At 36.6% G+C, this 18,020-nt stretch overlaps 1 protein-coding gene across 2 annotated transcripts in view; it reads right to left on the reverse strand.

The window, feature by feature from the left end:
* LOC113518657 (uncharacterized) overlaps positions 1-18,020 on the reverse strand; it is a 117,987-nt gene that overhangs the window by 12,930 nt on the left and 87,037 nt on the right. The gene's annotated exons all lie outside the window — the stretch shown is intronic.

The raw sequence follows: 18,020 nt of genomic DNA on the forward strand, positions 1-18,020 counted from the left end.
TATCTATAAATTTCCTGCGAAATACTTTTAAAAGAAAATACTCCATAATTGCAGGGCGCCGAAACAACTTGAAGTTCTAACTTGGACTGGAAATTAGAGACGAGCGTCCAAAAGGCAAACTTATTATAAAGTATATTGAATTATTTCTTAATAAACAGCAAATAAAGTGGCCAACTTTGCTCGGAGCGTCTCAGCTAAGTCTGATTACTGAACTCCGAATGGGACGTTACAATCGTTCGCATTTACGTATCTGATGCAAGCTCCAATAATTCTATTAAGAAGTTGATATTTGATAGAAATACACAAAGATCCTCGTCGCCGAAAATGTGTTCTTCCTGTTTTTTTTTTTTTTAATACAACCAAGTTTAAAACTACCTTCTTTTTGATGTCAACAAAAAATGTTTCGACATTTTCTATATAACAGCGATAGCACACAGGCATTTCACCAAACAATCAAATAATTTTAAAATGATGATGATTCAAAATGATTAAAATAATAAGAACAACACCTGAGTCCTCAGGAATGGCAACGCATGGGGGGTATCATGGGCGAAACAGTATACTCTGTTATGTCCACAGTACCGCTTATGTCTATAGGCTACGGTTACTACTTTCCATCAATTGGGCCGTCAGCTTGTTTGCCATTCTAAGTTGTATAAAAAAAATAAGAATAAGAAAGATGGCCAGTTTTTGTAAATATATGCAATTTATTGAATTAATGTATTTGCACATGATACCCCCCATGCGTTGCCATTCCTGAGGACTCAGGTGTTATTCCTCTGTACCCTGTAAATTCACGCCATATCCCACCCTTCAAACCGAAACACAGCCATGCAAACACAACTGCTTCACGCTAGAAACACGAATGGGACAGAGGTACCCAAGCAAACGACTTTTGTACAAAGTCTCCCTCTGGTGAATTTATTTAACAACCCTTCAAAAATATCATAAAAGGCCCCTCTCTCTGTGAGCTTTATTAGCTGATGAGGGGTGTCTCAAATGATAGGATATTATTAATTAGACTTGTTTGTCAACTCTCAGCCAGAGGCTTTGAAATCTAACGATTTGTACTTTGATACCATTAGTTTGGCGGTTCCTGAGTATGGTTTATTCCAATGGAACTTAATGAAAATGTAAACAAAATAATTGAACTACTAGGTACATGGTAAAATTGCCGTACTGGTCAGATACATGCGGACAGCGGCCGGCAAAAGTTATATGAAAATCCATATCTGTCGTGTTTTGCGGCCAGATAAATTACTATGTAAACTCATGTCTGTCCTGTAATTTAAAAATGGAATGACCTTTTACTTCGAAACATGACTACCAAGGAGGTAACTAATAAAAGGTTTTATTTAAATTTCGAATTGGCTTGCAAATAGAAGCTGTTTATTGAAAAAAAAAACAGAAACATTATGGCGCCTGAAAAATTATTATTATTCATTATTGGTCATTGAACTTAAAAAGTAAAATTGTGTTTATGATTTCCGCGCATTGTTTGAGAAAAGTACTATACAAACCTTGGCCACAACTAGGCATTGATGGACTCACGTATGTGTGCCTCGGCTACGCCTCGGCCCACATTTGCACGTTCGTCCATCAATGCCTCAGTTACTGGCCGCTGCAGTAATGTACTATTAATATTACTGTTAGAAGAGAACAATGTTAAGAAAATCACAAAAAAATAATGAATCATGAATTATGAATGTACTATAATCGTCACCATTCTAAGAGGTTATTAAAGTGAGTTTGCATTACACCACGGAATTCGGTTACAACTATTCATTTGCTCGCGTTCGTACTGCATAATTGCATTGGTTTCACGATGGGAACATTAATGCGTTTTATATGTTAGATGCACTGACATTATTTATTTATTTATATAAACTTACAACTTTACTTGTAATTGTTTGCGCGTTTCCTTAATTTTATATATTTTTAAAGAATATTATTATAAATTTATTCTTATTAATAATGACTTATATGCTAGTTCAATAATAATAATAATAATAATCGGTACCTAGTGCTAAATTCATTCCCCTTGATCCTATCCTATCCAACCACCGTCATCGTCTTTACCTCCGAGTTAGAACAACCAATGAAGACGCTGGAAGATTATAAGAAACTTCAGAGCTGTCTTCAATCTTAACCGTCAACGTGACCTTCGCAATCGACGAGCAACTACGTATAAAAAATATTAATAACATTGTTGTGCTGTATATGTGGTTACCGCTTTCATAATTTGAAGTGCTGTGTTTGTAGACAATATTGTGTTTGTACATTGGTGATAAAGTGACGGAAGGCATCAAAGGCGCCCGCACAGGCCATCATATGATACCCCACAACAAGACGGTGAGTCCTTATATCCTCATCGTTATCCCTGTTACACCTAGATTGGTCTCCTATAAAACCCACCAGTAATAAACAATCATCATCATCATCATCATGTCAGCCGTTAACTGTCCACTGATGAACATAGACCTCCCCCTATTGAGAGATTTTTCCCGTAGTTACAATGCTTGGCAGGCGGGTTGACAACTGCAGTTAGATTTTGGCGATATTTTATGAGAGATTCTACTGCCCATTCTTCGACCATCAAGTGCCCTTAGTTGCCCTTGAAGGCCTATTCTATACCGGAGCCACACTGTATAGAATATCATATAAAACCATAGAAAGTTATCCATTACACCTATTGTGTTTTATTTAGAAAATTCTATCTTATCTAAGTTTAAGAAACGCTATCTTTTTTATGCAACTTAGAATGGCAAACAAGCTGACGATCCGCCTGATAATAAGTGGTAACCGTCGCCTTTAGATATGAACAGTATCATGAACATAACAGAGTACTGTGTCACCCATGATACATCTCATACGTAGCCATTCCTAAGGACTAAAGTTATTATGCCTCTGTACCCTGTAACTTCACTGCCATAAAATGCCCTTCATGCCGAAAAATGAAAAACACACACAAGTGTTTTACGGCAGAAACTCGAATTTTGTTAGCTAATTTGACAATTAGCTGACAAAAAGTTGACCCATTTTTGAGGCTCGATCTATATAATCTAAGGGTATGGGATTCTAAAACTATAATAAGTACGCGACACCATAATCGGGCGCCCACTTGCCTCTTTAATATTCGAGCCGCGATCCCTCCTCCAGCACGATAATTTAATATCTCTTAGTTGCCAACATTGCTACTTGCAGACGCTGGCATGATATAAACATGTAGAACTTTCTAGAATAAAACTTTTACATATAAGGGAAACTAATCAGTTACAGTCTTGTCTTGGCTTAAGATTTTCGAGTCTATATACTCTTATTAACTTTTATACAAACCATAAATTATGGGAAATGAAATTTTAGCTTCCCATAATTTGTAGTTTATATAAAAATTACTAATTTTCATCCGGATTAGGTCCGCGTGACCGGGATATGTTTATTGACCGGGACAAAAAGCAGCCTATATCCTTTTTCCATTCCATGTAATATGTGAATACTAGATTTCATAGTGATTCGTTAAGCCTTTAAGGTGCTATAACGTAACAAATAAACGAACTCGGGGCCTCAGGGAGAGAAACCGGCGTACTATGCGGGTAGTATCTAAGAGCACCGCTTTCTGCACCTTTCCCGGGATTGAGCCGCCTCAGAATCCCAACCGTCTGAGATGTTGTTCCAGGCTGGTTGGGATAAGATCATAAAATTAACGTTAATCTAATATTAGAACACATAAAGTGTTATATATATATATAAAATATATTTTATTACATTATTTATAATTAATCTATTGTTCTCTTAGTTTGTTATTCGCACCAAGACATTTCCCTGTCACACATGTTAATTTAATATTTCCGAGTTGGCAACATTGAACTTGTAAACAATGTTGGTACGAAGTAAACAAATAATTAGGAAGCATGTTTTAACTTATTTAACAAACAAATATATTGTGAGTGTATGAATCTGTGACAATTTCCATTAATAAATAAATAAGTAACAAACATAAGACTTATTGCACAGCGTCATCTAGTTCTGAATTATGAGAACTATATTAATTCTATTCTTACGATAGTAAAGTTGTCAATTATCGAGCTTTTAACCGCGACTTTGTCCGCATAAATGAGATATATATGTTTTTTTTTCCGTTGCTCCCCCTTGTGGAGCATCCGTGGGCCTGGATATTAATTTCCAGGTTGTTAATTCGATATATATGTTTACTGATCCTGATAAAAAGTAACCTATAGCCCAAATAGTAAAAATTATAAAATATTGGTTAAGGAGTTATGGCGCTATAAGGTAACAAAAAAACAAACTCACTTTCACATTTATAATATTATTAGATGTGGTGGTGGTATGGTGATGTGGCATGTTCAAATTTCGTTGACTAAATTCAACGTATCAGGAAGTGAATATATCAAACCAATTCCATTCAATTTAACTCGATTTGTTAACGGTATTTCAATTACGAGAGAGTCAGTCGGACAACAACAACAAAAAGTTTTAATAACAACAAAATGTTTATCACATTTACCTATACAAAATAATCATCGCATATATTTTACCAGAACATTGGCAACACTGCTCCGCGCGGGGACTGTTTGCTCGAGGTAAACACGTGTGAGTAATTATTTTTATCGCTGTCGAATAAGGGGACACACAGATTTAACTGTTATACGTACTCCACAGAATGGCTGTGGTAATGAAACGTGATTTTAGCTGTGGGGAGTTTAAATACTGATCGGGCCCGTGTCACTTCGGACAATGAAACGTTTGCTTGTAATCTATGTAACCATTTTGTTGAATTTGAAAACTTTAAACCATAAAGTTGTTGGGTCTTTTATGATAATCTATCGATATCGATATTTTAGAAGTTTTTTCATAAATAGCTGTAAATATACATGTCGACACTTTTCGATGATTATACAAATTCATTTGGCAACTGACTTCAAAAAGAAGTAGATTCTCAATTCGGTTGTATTTTTTATGTTTGTTACCTCATAACTCTATCAGTTGTAAACTGATTCGGAAAATACTTTTTTATCTAAAAAGATATGTTTACAGATTGGTCCCATAAAAGTTTTATCGAAATCGGTTCAGTTTATAAATAAAAATAACTGGTTTTATCCACAATTGAAGTGTGTTTTTTTTTTTCTGTAGAACACAGTTTAATTATTCAGTTTCGTCAATATATGCCTACTTTTGAAATACACATATACAAAATAGCAGACATAATCAAAGGGATACTTTGTACAAAATTCGTTTGCTTGAGTACCTCTGTCCCATTCGTGTTTCTACCGTGAAGCAGTTGTGTTTGCATGACTGTATTTCGGTTTGAATGGTGAATATGGCAGTGAATTTATAGGGTACAGAGGAATAACATCTTAGTACTCAGGAATGGCGACACATAGGGGTATCATGGGTGAAACATTATACTCTATTATGTCTATGGTACTGTACATGTCTATAGGCGATGGTTACCATTTTCCATCAGGTGGACCGTCAGCTTGTTTGCCATTCTAAGTTGCATAAAAAAAGGCACAAAACTAGTATGATTATATAAAATCATCTAACCGGGCCTTAATGTCCGCTCATTTCTTTACTCTGTTCTTTATGAATAATTTCATATTTTAACTTTATTCCCGCTTTTACTAGAGCGTAATGAACACAGAAAGATATTTTAGTGTTATTACATTGGAGTCCTTATCTCTACCTGAGGTTAACCTTGCCAAGTTGAAATATCTTCAGCTGGTAAGTACTTATTCAGGGCTTTTCGTTTTACTGCATTAGAAATGAAATTCCAAGGACAGTGTACCTACTTCCTTATTAATATAATAAATGTAAAAGTGTGTTTGTTCGTTACGTCTTAGCAATTGAATTGGCTCAACCAATTTTCATAAAATTTTATTATAGGTACACTTTTTTTTACTACTTATAATGGCATACGATCTGACAGCCCACCTGATGGATAGTGGTAACTGTAGCCTATAGACATGAGCATAATAGAGACAGGACATAACAGATTATACTATTTCGCCCATGCGTTGCCATTCCTGAGGACTTAGGTGTTATTCCTCTGTACCCTGTAAATTCACTGCCATATCCCACCCATCAAACCGAAACACAGCCATGCAAACACAATTGTTTCACGGTTGGTACACGAATGAGACAGATGTGACCAAGCAAATGACTTTTGTTCAAAATCTCCCTTTGGTACTCGTATTATTATTGCATTATTAGTCCTGTTTTTTTCGACGTACCTAGAAGATTTCAAATCTCGAATTTTTGGTGACCATTTTTAAATTTAAATTATCCGTATTAGGACCATACCAATTTTATAACGTCAAATTGAGGCCAATTCTTTTTTTAAATAATTCCAAATTTTGCTGAACCAATCAGTTTCTAATTCAATAGCCACAGAGTTGAGAATCGAATGGTAACCGCTGACCGTTATTGCGATAGAGGGCGGAATCACAAATAAGGGCAAGATAGTATACTTACGAGTACACCTAATCCTCTACTAAGGGGACTACGAGAGCCGCATGTACAGCTGTGGTCTGACTGACAGCGAATGACGGTGCGGTTAAGGTTTATATTATAAAAAAAAGATGGTAAGAGAAATCCTAGTTCATAAAGAAAACAAGTGAAGCCGTGTAGTCAGAGCATAGAATGGGCTACCCCTTCATGGGCGTCAATAACTCTCTCGTAATACAATAACAAAGCCTAACTGCGGTTGCCAACCCGCCTGCCATGTTTGGCATTTGGTTGGCAACCGCAGTTAGGCTTTGTTATGCAGTATTGCAGTTAGGTTACTGAAAAACCTCCCAATAGGGGAAGGACGTTCAGTAATGAACAGCTAACAGCTGGTGTGGTGATAAAAGAAACCAAGTGTGTTTAAAAACATAAAAAAAATCTTTGATAAGCATAAGACTTCGTTATAAAACTCTGGACACCGGATAGACTTACAATTGCTACCAAGACTGATCAAAATAGCCCAAATATGACGGATTTATTATACGTAGTTTAGTTCTTATAGCCACCTTCTACCTTCGGGAATTAGTTTCCCCCATTTCGAGCAAATACATCCTGACAAATCGACCTTCACACGACACGCGTAAAAGCCATCGTGGTTAATTCTTGAATTTGTTACTATGGGCTAGCTGACCTGCTTCCATCCTCATCTATCACCCTGTATATGTGGGCTTGATATATATATATATATATATATATATATATATATATATATATATATATATATATATATATATATATATATATATTGTTCGGTAAAATTGGTAAGACAAGAAGACTGTCAAGAATGTCACTATTTATTTCTCTACAACTACGTAGGTTTGAAATAGGCTTTTTTTTTTCAATGGATGATAATGTAATGGTAACCCCGCCTGCGCTGTCGGTATACACTGGCGGGGCACCAGTGAGTGACGATAAGTGAGGATGAAGCAGGCCAGTTAGCACATCATGACGAATTCATCAATAATTATAACCATGATGGTTTCCAGGGAGAACCGCGTGGAGGTCGACCTGACGGGGTATATTGCTAGCAATAGGGCAGTCAAACCCCATTACTAATAATCCCTTTACCCCCTGTTTGAAATAGGTTGGTAGTTTACAACCCTTCACTGATGGGGGGATAGGGATTGTTAGTAATGGAGACTGAGAATCCTATTGCTAGCACTATACCCAACAAGGTCGACCTCCTCGCGGTTCTCCCTGGAAACTATCATGGTTGATTCCTGATTGAATTCATCATGATGGGCTAACTGGCCTGTTTTCATTCTCATCTATCACCATTCACTGGTGCTCCGCCAGCGTATCCCGTTAGCGCAGGCGGGGTTACCATACTATTTTCATCCATCAAAAAAAAACTCTTCACTGATATCTCGCCAGTGTATACCGATATTTCCATTTCATTATCATTTAAAAAGTTAAATGCGTAAAAATCGGCCACAGCCGCTGTAACACGAGCCACCGCTTCCAAATCTGTGGCGGGGATCGTCTACAAATGCTATATTAAAATTCCCAACACGTTTCAAGCGGAGGCACAACTTCCCCCCTCTTGACATTTCATGTTAAGAGCATCTCGAGCGATCCGCAGATGTAATCTTAAGAGATGTGATCTGTCATTCCACGAAGCTGTGACCTACAAGAATATTGTTTTAACAATTGACTGTTTATTCTATTGTAAGTTAGACGTTTGCCGATTTACGGATTACTAAACTTGCTAACCATGTGAGTTATATTAATAACTAGCGATTTAATCCGGCTCTGTTCGGGTAAATAGATTTTCTGAATATAATACACAGCCTATGTTAGTCAGCGAACCGAGGCACAGTCAAGCTCGTGCTCGATTGAAAGTCGCTCATAACTAAAAATTACGAATTGATTCCGAAACTAGTCGAGCTTTTTTTAATCTAATTATGAATTGCGGTAATTTTGTATTTGCAATTTGTTCTTTTTTTTAGTTTTGGTTATATTTTTTTATTTATTTATTGTTAAGCGTATTGAGTCTCCCATCCGAGAAATGGGTATTGGCGACCCGCACGCATGCTAAAGTTAAATGAGATAAGGGGCCGCCTGAAAATCAGCGCTGTATAGGTACATCTCGTTAGAGCTGTACATATATAGCAACAGCTGTGGCGGCTCCAGCAACCAGCAAAATATTTTTTTATTTCTTTTTTTTTAATATTATTAGTGGTGATAAAGACTATCTGTCTATCAATCTATCTATCTAATTACACGTAAGTTAAACCGGTAGCTATTACTTTAAAATACCATTTATTTAGATTTTTTTGATGGGTGAAAATGGTATGGTAACCCCGCCTGCGCTAACGGGATACGCTGGCGGAGCACCAGTGAAGGGTGATAGATGAGAATGAAAACAGGCCAGTTGGCCCATCATGATGAATTCATCAGGAATTAACCATGATAGTTTCCAGGGGGAACCGCGAGAAAGTCGACATGGTTGGGTATATTGCTAGCAATGGGATTCTCAGTCTCCATTACTAACAATCCCTTTTCCCCCCCTATTTATTTTGATTACAAACGCGCCTTTAAAGATAAATAAATTAAATACTATTTCGTACTTATCTTAATAAATATATTTACGATGCCATTCCGTATTTAATGTGATTAAATTAATTTAATTAGTGAAAAGTGTTTTAATTAGTATCATTAAGAAAAAGGGGGAGTCACCGGGGAGGGGGGGATGACTTTGTTATAAATTACAATTCGGCCCGTCTGTATCCCACTTAAAGTTGCTTCATTAAGCTTTCAGAGTTTCCCACGAGGAGAATTCTGTTTTCTTTGTGGTATTGATATTATTTCATTTTCGTGCCACTTAGCCGTGCTCGTGCCGGTGTGCGTAACTTTTTGTAATTTTCAACCGACTTCAAAAAGAAGAAGTTTTTTTTATTATTTGTGGTACACGCACACGCACACGCACACGCACACACACGCACACATACACACACACGCGCGCGCACACACACACACACACACACACACGCGCGCGCGCGCGCGCACTCTCACACACACACACATATGTGTATATATATGTATATATATATATATATATATATATATATATATATATATATATATATATATATATATATATATATATACATCTGTGTGTGTAAAAACACGAATGAGACAGAGATATCCAAGCAAACAACTTTTGTACAAAGTCTTCCTCTGGTTTGTTTGTTTGTTACTTTATAGTGGCTTAACGGCTTAACCAGTTACCATGAAACTTGATATACACGTATTATATAGGATAGGAGATAGATATAGGCTACTCCTCATCCCAGTAACGCGGACAAAGTCACGAGATTTCTTTACTTATCCCAATAATGAAGTACCGCGTTCGTGATTCACTGTTCATCCCAAAGGTTGACTGGTAGAGAATGCTACTAGCATCAAGTCCGCCTTTTGTACCATATTTTCTTTTGGTCAATAATGTTATTTAAATAAATGAATAAAAGCCAGTATGTTATATATATCAGAGATTTACATTACACTAGCGGCCCGTCCCGGCGTCGCACGGGTGGACATTTGTAACATTTCCCTTCACTGCTCTGCTCCTATTGATTGTAGCGTGATGAAAAGTACACTATAACCTGCCCAGGAGTATGAAGAATAACTGTACTAAGTTTCGTTAAAATCCATCGAGTAGTTTTTGTTTCTATAACGAACATACAGACAGACAGACAAAAATTTTACTGATCGCATTTTTGGCATCAGTATCGATCACTAATCACCCGCTGATAGTTATTTAGGAAATATATTTCATGTACAGAATTGACCTCTCTACAGATTTATTATAAGTATAGAAGATAGATAATCCTTGAGGCTTGGTGGGGTTTCTTGATCGCGGCGCGCCCTAGGGACGTTACGTGTATGATACAGAGATACGTACAGACATATATACATACATACATATATAATACTAACGTGATATGTATTTTAATCACATACATAATATGTTATATGTGTATTACTCTCTATAATTAATCTAATGGCTAGCTGGTAGACAATGCCATATGGCATTAAGCTCGCCATTTGTACAGTTTTATTGTGCAATAAAGTATATATATATATATATACGCTTACAAGTCTCCGAAGAATTATGTAAGTGTATAACGACAAAAGCCTTTTGTACTCTCACTTCTCTGCCTACCACCAAAAAAACACGTGGCGTGAAGACAAATAGTAGACGAATATATTTTTTTACTACTCTAGGAGCTAAAATATGTTTTCTCGTATCCACGTGACAAGACTGTACAGCCAGCGAGCGGTAATCGCCTATAATTTAGTCGTAACGCGTCTCGGGACAATTTTCGCCCGTTTCCCGCCGATACAGCCTTTGTCTCATCAAAAGAAAACTTTTTATGGTAATGGCCATTTTTAGAATTGTGGGCGGTGGACGACTTGCTTACAGCTAATATTTAGACGCTGGTGACAAGTACACGAAGTGAAAAAGACGACTGTTTTAAAAAAAAATTGTGATAAAACTATTGTATTGTATCTTTATTGTACATAATTTATATTGGATACATTAAATGATTTTTTTTATACAACTTATAATGGCAAACAAGCTGACGGCCCACCTGATGGAAAGTGGTAACCGTCGCCTATAGACATGAGCAGTAGCATGGACATAACAGAGTATACTGTTTCGCCCATGATACCCCCCATGCGTTGCCATTCCTGAGGACTCACGTGTTATTCATCTGTACCCTGTAAATTCACTGCCATATCCCACCCTTCAAACCGAAACACAGCCATGCAAACACAATTGCTTCACGGTTGAAACACGAATGGGACAGATGACGACGATAACAGAATGGTTACTTTACCTGCGCTATCGGCAGACACCAGTGATGGATGATAAGTGAGGATGAAGCAGATCAGTCAGTCTATCGTGACAAATTCACCAATGAATCAATCACGATGGTTTCCCGGAGGAACCGCGTGGAGGTCGACCTGATAAGGTGTATTGCTAGCAATGACGCTGTTAGACCTCATTACTAACAATCCCCTTCCCCCAAGACAGTATTATATTCCTTGGTCGAACCTTGTAAATATTTTTACTCATACATTTATAGTTCTTTTAATCTTTGGTCATGTTATTGTAGACAATTGTTTTTTTAATACCACAGGTGACAAGCATACAGCCCGTCTGATGATGAACGGTCACTGTCGCCTATGGACGCCTGCAACACTAGGTGTGTCCTGTGCGCGTTGCCGACCCTGAAGAAACTTTAATACATCCTTTTTAATCTATATATTACAAGTATCATAGGCTAAATATTATCGAAAATTCTATTAACCCGTGCCGGAAGCCAGGTCGAATCACTAGTTAAGTATTAACTTTACTCTAATATAAAGATTTACCAAACGTAAAACACCACGAGGCGAGGTCACACTCACTTAAAATAAAACCCTTGTGCTTAACACAAAAGCAGTTGCCACAAAAACACTCCCAAGTCGCCGCTGTCAAAACAAAATTCATGAGACAAAACGGCGCTCGTCAAAAATGAATGCAAATCCCGCTGTGAAAGTGAAATAATATCTCTGTTTTGTTATTTTCCGAGTGGTCATTAGGACTCGGCGGCCTAAGTTTGCATATTTAGCAAATATACAAAGTGGTGCGTTGAAATCGTATAGATTTTTTTGGGGACAAAAGTCATAGTTTGTTAAAAAATGTAAATGGTTACGAATCGTTCTCAAAGTTAATATCACATATTTTTTGGTATATATGCATATGTATAATGTCGCGAAAAGCAATGATTAAAAGGAAAAGAAGGGGTGGCCCTATTATTTATAATTTAAATAAATAAATAAATATATCTGTTATAATAGATGTAATTTTTGCCGGGTAGTCCTGGCATAGATGACAGTGCTTATCGCCATGTAAAACATACTTACTTATATAGACAGACTATCAAGCGTCACAACATTTAAGCTGCTAAATTTACTTTTGGTTAACTAAATTTAACACATATTAGTTTTAAATGAAAACAAAAAACCATTTTTTTATTTGTTTTGTTAACTTATTTAGCTCGGTTAGTTTCAGGACCAATTCGGGACCTTTAACCGTGAGCGGTTGTAACGGGAGCACGAGCCTGAATACTTAGTGTTACATTTTTAATGTTGCAAGTAATTAGAATAAAAAATAATTTAATCATACTTGTAACAAAAACGTCTATCACTTCTTATTTAAAAGTTTCCTCGTGTCGGTGCAACTAATTCATGCATTCTCTTCCAGCTAGCTCTATCCCAGACCATATCTTTAACCTCCCTATACGACATGACACCTAGTGTTTCCTTTATCTGTCCCATGTAGTTATTTCTCAGTCCTCCCCTTCCCATTTTGCCATCTATTTTTCCTTCTAGTATGTTCTTAAAAAAAACATCATGCCGTATCGGTTGGTCCAGCATTTTGCCTTTTCTATTCTCTATTATTTTTCTTAATATTCTTTTCTCATTCACCCTTTTTAATGGCTTTTTAAAAACGACTAATGACTCGTATTCGAGAACAGCGCGCACCATATTTCGCTTATAAGCGGCCCCAGGTAGCCTCTTTAATATTAATCCTGCGGCTACGTCCCTCATGAATATATTGCGGATGTTAACAATCATGAACCGCGTAATTACAAAATTCTTTCAGCTTTTTGCCCGCTGTTTATAAAGCGGCTTTAAACTAACGACGCTGATTAGCATTGATTACCGTGGTTGTAGTAAGGGAGGTTTTGCAGTATGATTTATTAGACGTCAAAGTAATTAGGGACAGTCTCGATTATGCTAAATATGCTTGACATTTTTTGTTATTCAGCACTTTAAGTGTGGTCTTTGCATATATATTTTTTCTGTAATAATTCTAAGTACTCACCAGAGGGAGGCTTTGTACAAAAGTCGATTGCTTGAGTACCATAGTCCCATTCGTGTTTCAACCGTGAAGCAGTTGTGTTTGCATGGCTGTGTTTCGGTTTGAAGGGTGGGATATGGCGTGAATTTACTGGGTACGGAGGAATAACACCTGAGTCCTCAGGAATGGCAACGCATGGGGGTATCATGTGCGAAACAGTATACTCTGTTACGTCCACGATACTGCCCATGTCTATAGGCGACTGTTACCACTTTCCATCAGGTGGGCCGTCAGCTTGTTTGCCATTCTAAGTTGTATAAAAAAAACTTATCCATTAACTTGGTAGTTTTTTATTTTCTTTCTCTTTATAAATAGAATGTTTGTAATAGTAATCTTATCCATTTATAATTCTTTTGTAAACTTAACTTTTGATTGAAAAAAAGCAACAGCTGTGTTTCTTGCACGTTCTTCTAAGCTGAAATTGCATTCCGAACTGGGCGGTAGATTCATAAATATTAGGTTTACTTGAACCAAAATTATTTATTATTATTATGTGGTTATCTTTAATTTTTTTTTTTTACAAATTGGAATAACTAAGCAAAGGGAAATAAATAGAAAAATGACGACCGACGTTCCAATTGAAAGTGGTCGCCATTATGTCTGTGATACTGTTCATTGAACAGACATCACAGGATATACTGTGACCATGATATAACTCATGTGTTGCCATTGTTTGAGGATTATGGCGTTATGCTTCCGTACCTTGTAATTTGACCACCATATCGCTCTTCAGTAATTTTTCCATAAATTTTTAATAGTTTTTTTTTTTTAAATAACAAAAATCTCGTTTTTATAATAATAGCAGGAAGTAAGAATTTAAACAGTTTTCTAGCAACAAACTGTAAATTCTTAATAAGAGCATAAGAAGCAAAAGCAATAGTTTTAAAAATATTGTCTGTCTGTATATTTTGTTTGTCACGCACGCACGCACGCACGCACGCACGTAAGCATTATATACTCGCACATTACTAATACTATACAATATTTATATTTTAATTTTATGGTCCTATGATTTGTATTTTTATGGTTATGAAGGAGCATGACCTTCTGATACAAATACACTTACTAGAAGGTCAAATCAAATCAAATCAAATTTATTCGCTTGCAGAAAAGCGATCTTTGAATTGTATACATTTTGTTATGGATTTTTTTTATAATACGGGAGGCAAACGAGCATACGGCTCACCTGATGATAAGTGACTGACTACCACTGCCTACGATCACCCGCAACACCAGAACCATTGCAGGTGTGCTGCCGGCCTTTCAAAAAGGAATATGCTCTTTTCTTGAAGGTTATGTTGTCGTATCGGTTCGAAAATACTGCTGCTGGAAATTGATTCCAAAAAGTGGTTGTGCGTGGGAGAAAGTGCCTTGAAAAACGCACGGTGGGGGACCGCCACTCGTCCAGATGGTTGGGATGAAATTTTAGTTTATGGCGGGTAGTACCTGTCACTTAAAATGTTATTACAATATTCATCAATATTGTAATAATATTTATCAATCAGTAGTTTCTTCGATTTTTTTTTCTAAACAAGTTCGTATTTATATTCTTAAGTAAAGGTTATTGGACATTACATTACACCCGTCGGCCATTTATCGTTCGTAAAAAGAGCTAGCAGGCACAGAACACAGATTACAAGTTTTTCTTTTTACTTTACTACACTATTGTGTCTAAAATTCAAATGAAATAATTAATTTTATAATAATACGTATTGTACTGTTACCTAATTAGGACAAATGTTATAAAAAAAAAAAATCAATGAATGACATTTCAGAATGGCTCCATTGTGTTCAAAGGAAATTAGTTTTCCAGTATTGTAATTGTATAAAGAATTTTCTTTATAAAGTAGGTAAGTGAGCTCTCAAATGTTTATTACTTTTATTTCTTACGTATCTCGATGTTTTTTTTTGTACTACTTAGAATAACAAACAAGCTGACGGCCCACCTGATGGAAAATGGTAACCGTCGCCTGTAGACATGAGCAGTAGCATGGACATAACAGAGTATACTGTTTCGCCCAAGATACCCAAGAATGCCCAATAAATATGCACTATATATATATATATATATATATATATATATATATATATATATATATATATATATATATATATAAATTACCCGTTCCTACAAAGTGGAAAGGCCCTTAGTAACAGCACAAACAAAGGCGTAGTGCCAAATACTGCACGTACCGAACTACATACAATGCAGTATAGAAACAGGGTTGTCACCTGTGCAAAAGAAAATTTACAAAGATATTTTATTTTTTGTACTGAAAATGGGCCAAATTAAAAGTACCCGTAACTGACTAGCCTGTATGATTGATGAATGTGTACGAAGCCAATGAGGCTTGTTTGAATCGAAGCATTTGTCGTTCCATTGTTTCTGCCAACCCTAATGGGAGACAGGCGTGACAGATATGTATGTATGTATGTAATTTTTCTCAATCATCTCCGAAAAAGAGAAGATTAACAATTTTTATTGTAATGTGTTAAATAAAGAATAAATAAATAAATAAAATAAATAAATTATTTTACGGAATACCTTCATTCATATTGAAAGATTGATCGAATAAATGAATGATGACAATAAAATGAATCGATCTTTCTTAATTAATAAATAAATAATAAATAATAATTAATAAATTAATTAACATATTTCATACATATACATATTTCATACTTACATATTCACATGCACATATATGTTTTTTATACAACTTAGAATGGCAAACAAACTGACGGCCCACCTTATGGAAAGTGGCAACCGTCGCCTATAGACATGAGCAGTACCATGGACATAACAGAGTATACTGTTTCGCACATGATACTCCCCATGCGTTGCCATTCCTGAGGACTCAGATGTTATTTCTCTGTACTCAGTAAATTCACGCCATATCCCACCCTTCAAACCGAAACACAGCCATGCAAACACAACTGCTTCACGGTTGAAACACGAATGGGACAGAGGTACCCAAGCAATCGACTTTTGTACAAAGCCTCCCTCTGGTAATACTATAGGGATGGAGAAAAATATAGACTAGTTTTTATCTCGATCAGTAAACATCAAGCGAAGTCGCGAGTAAAAGCTAGTGTTATGTAAATTAGTTTTTCAGTGACCGCACCTGCACTCTGCAATTTTCGAAAGTTACTAAGGTGTTACTAAAGTTGTCAATATTAATAATTAGTAATCGTCTTCATCAACATATCAGCCTTTAACTGTCCACTGCTGCCACAAGCCTCCCCCTTGGGGGGTTTTGCAAGTAGTTGGCACACTTGGCAGGCAGATTGGCAACCGCAGTCAGGCTTTAGAGATGTTTTAAGAGGGACGCTGCTGCGCATCCCTCGCCTTCCCTTAGTCGCCCCTTACGGCATCCACGGGAAAGAAAGGGATGGCCTATTCTATGCCGGAATCACACGGCCATTAATTAGTTATAATAGTGCATTTTGAATTAACTCCTAATCAAGTAAACCAACTCACACACACACGTCTTTCGAATAAATAAATATAAATAATAACCTGTAACTGAATCATGATCATTCTATATTTTTTTCAATGGATGATAATGGAATGGTAACGCCACCCGCGCTATCGGTATACACCGGCGTGGCACCAATGAAGAATGATAGGTGAGCATGAAGCAGGTCAGTTAGCCCACCGTGACGAATTCAACAAGAATTGTTCACGATAGTGTCCAGGGGGAACCACGTGGAGGTCGACCTAATAAGGTATATTGCTAGCAATGGGGCTGTCAAACTTCATTGCTAACAATCCTTTTCGCACCGATCATTCTATTTAACGTTATACAAACAAACACTAAGTTATTGGTTAACTCAACCGAATAAAACTCATCCGCACGGATGAGTCGCTCGCATTCAGGATGCCTGTTGAGCGAAGCCGTGTAAAAAGGTTTCCTCGGGTCGAAAATATGCGTATATGTGACCCATTAATATTACTAGATAAATAGATAGATACCCTTTATTGTTTCCTCCAAAAGATTACAATAGTAAACTTATTATAGATACAAACAATTACAAGAAATAATCACAGTGAGAAAACAATGGGCGACCTTATCGCTAAGAGCGATCTCTTGCAGGCAACCTTTGGATGGAGAGGAGTAATTATAAACAGTTTGATTAGAAACATGATAAAATATTAAAAAAAATAGTAATAAAATTATTATGTTGATTTAGTATTCATAGTTATACATATTTCGAATATTATATATAGTTGATCGTAGAGCACTCGTGCACTTTAGCTGCCCGATAACGACATGCTTTTTAACTGTATTGTTTTTTTTTTTAAAGGATGATAATGGTATGGTAACCCCGCCTGCGCTAACGGTATACGCTGGCGGAGCACCAGTGAAGGGTGATAGAAGATAGAACGAAAACAGGCCAGTTAGCCCATCATGATGAATTCATCAGGAATTAATCATGATAGTTTCCAGGGGGGAACCGCGAGGAGGTCGACCTGGTTAGGTATATTGCTAGCAATGAGATTCTTAGTATCCATTATTAACAATTCCTTTCCCCCCACTTCATTCATTCATTCATAGCGATTGGTTAAGCTGTTAAA

The sequence above is a fragment of the Galleria mellonella genome, unplaced genomic scaffold (assembly GCF_026898425.1).
Source record: "Galleria mellonella isolate WM207_F2 unplaced genomic scaffold, CSIRO_AGI_GalMel_v1 utg146, whole genome shotgun sequence".
In the NCBI taxonomy this organism is placed as follows: domain Eukaryota; kingdom Metazoa; phylum Arthropoda; class Insecta; order Lepidoptera; family Pyralidae; genus Galleria; species Galleria mellonella.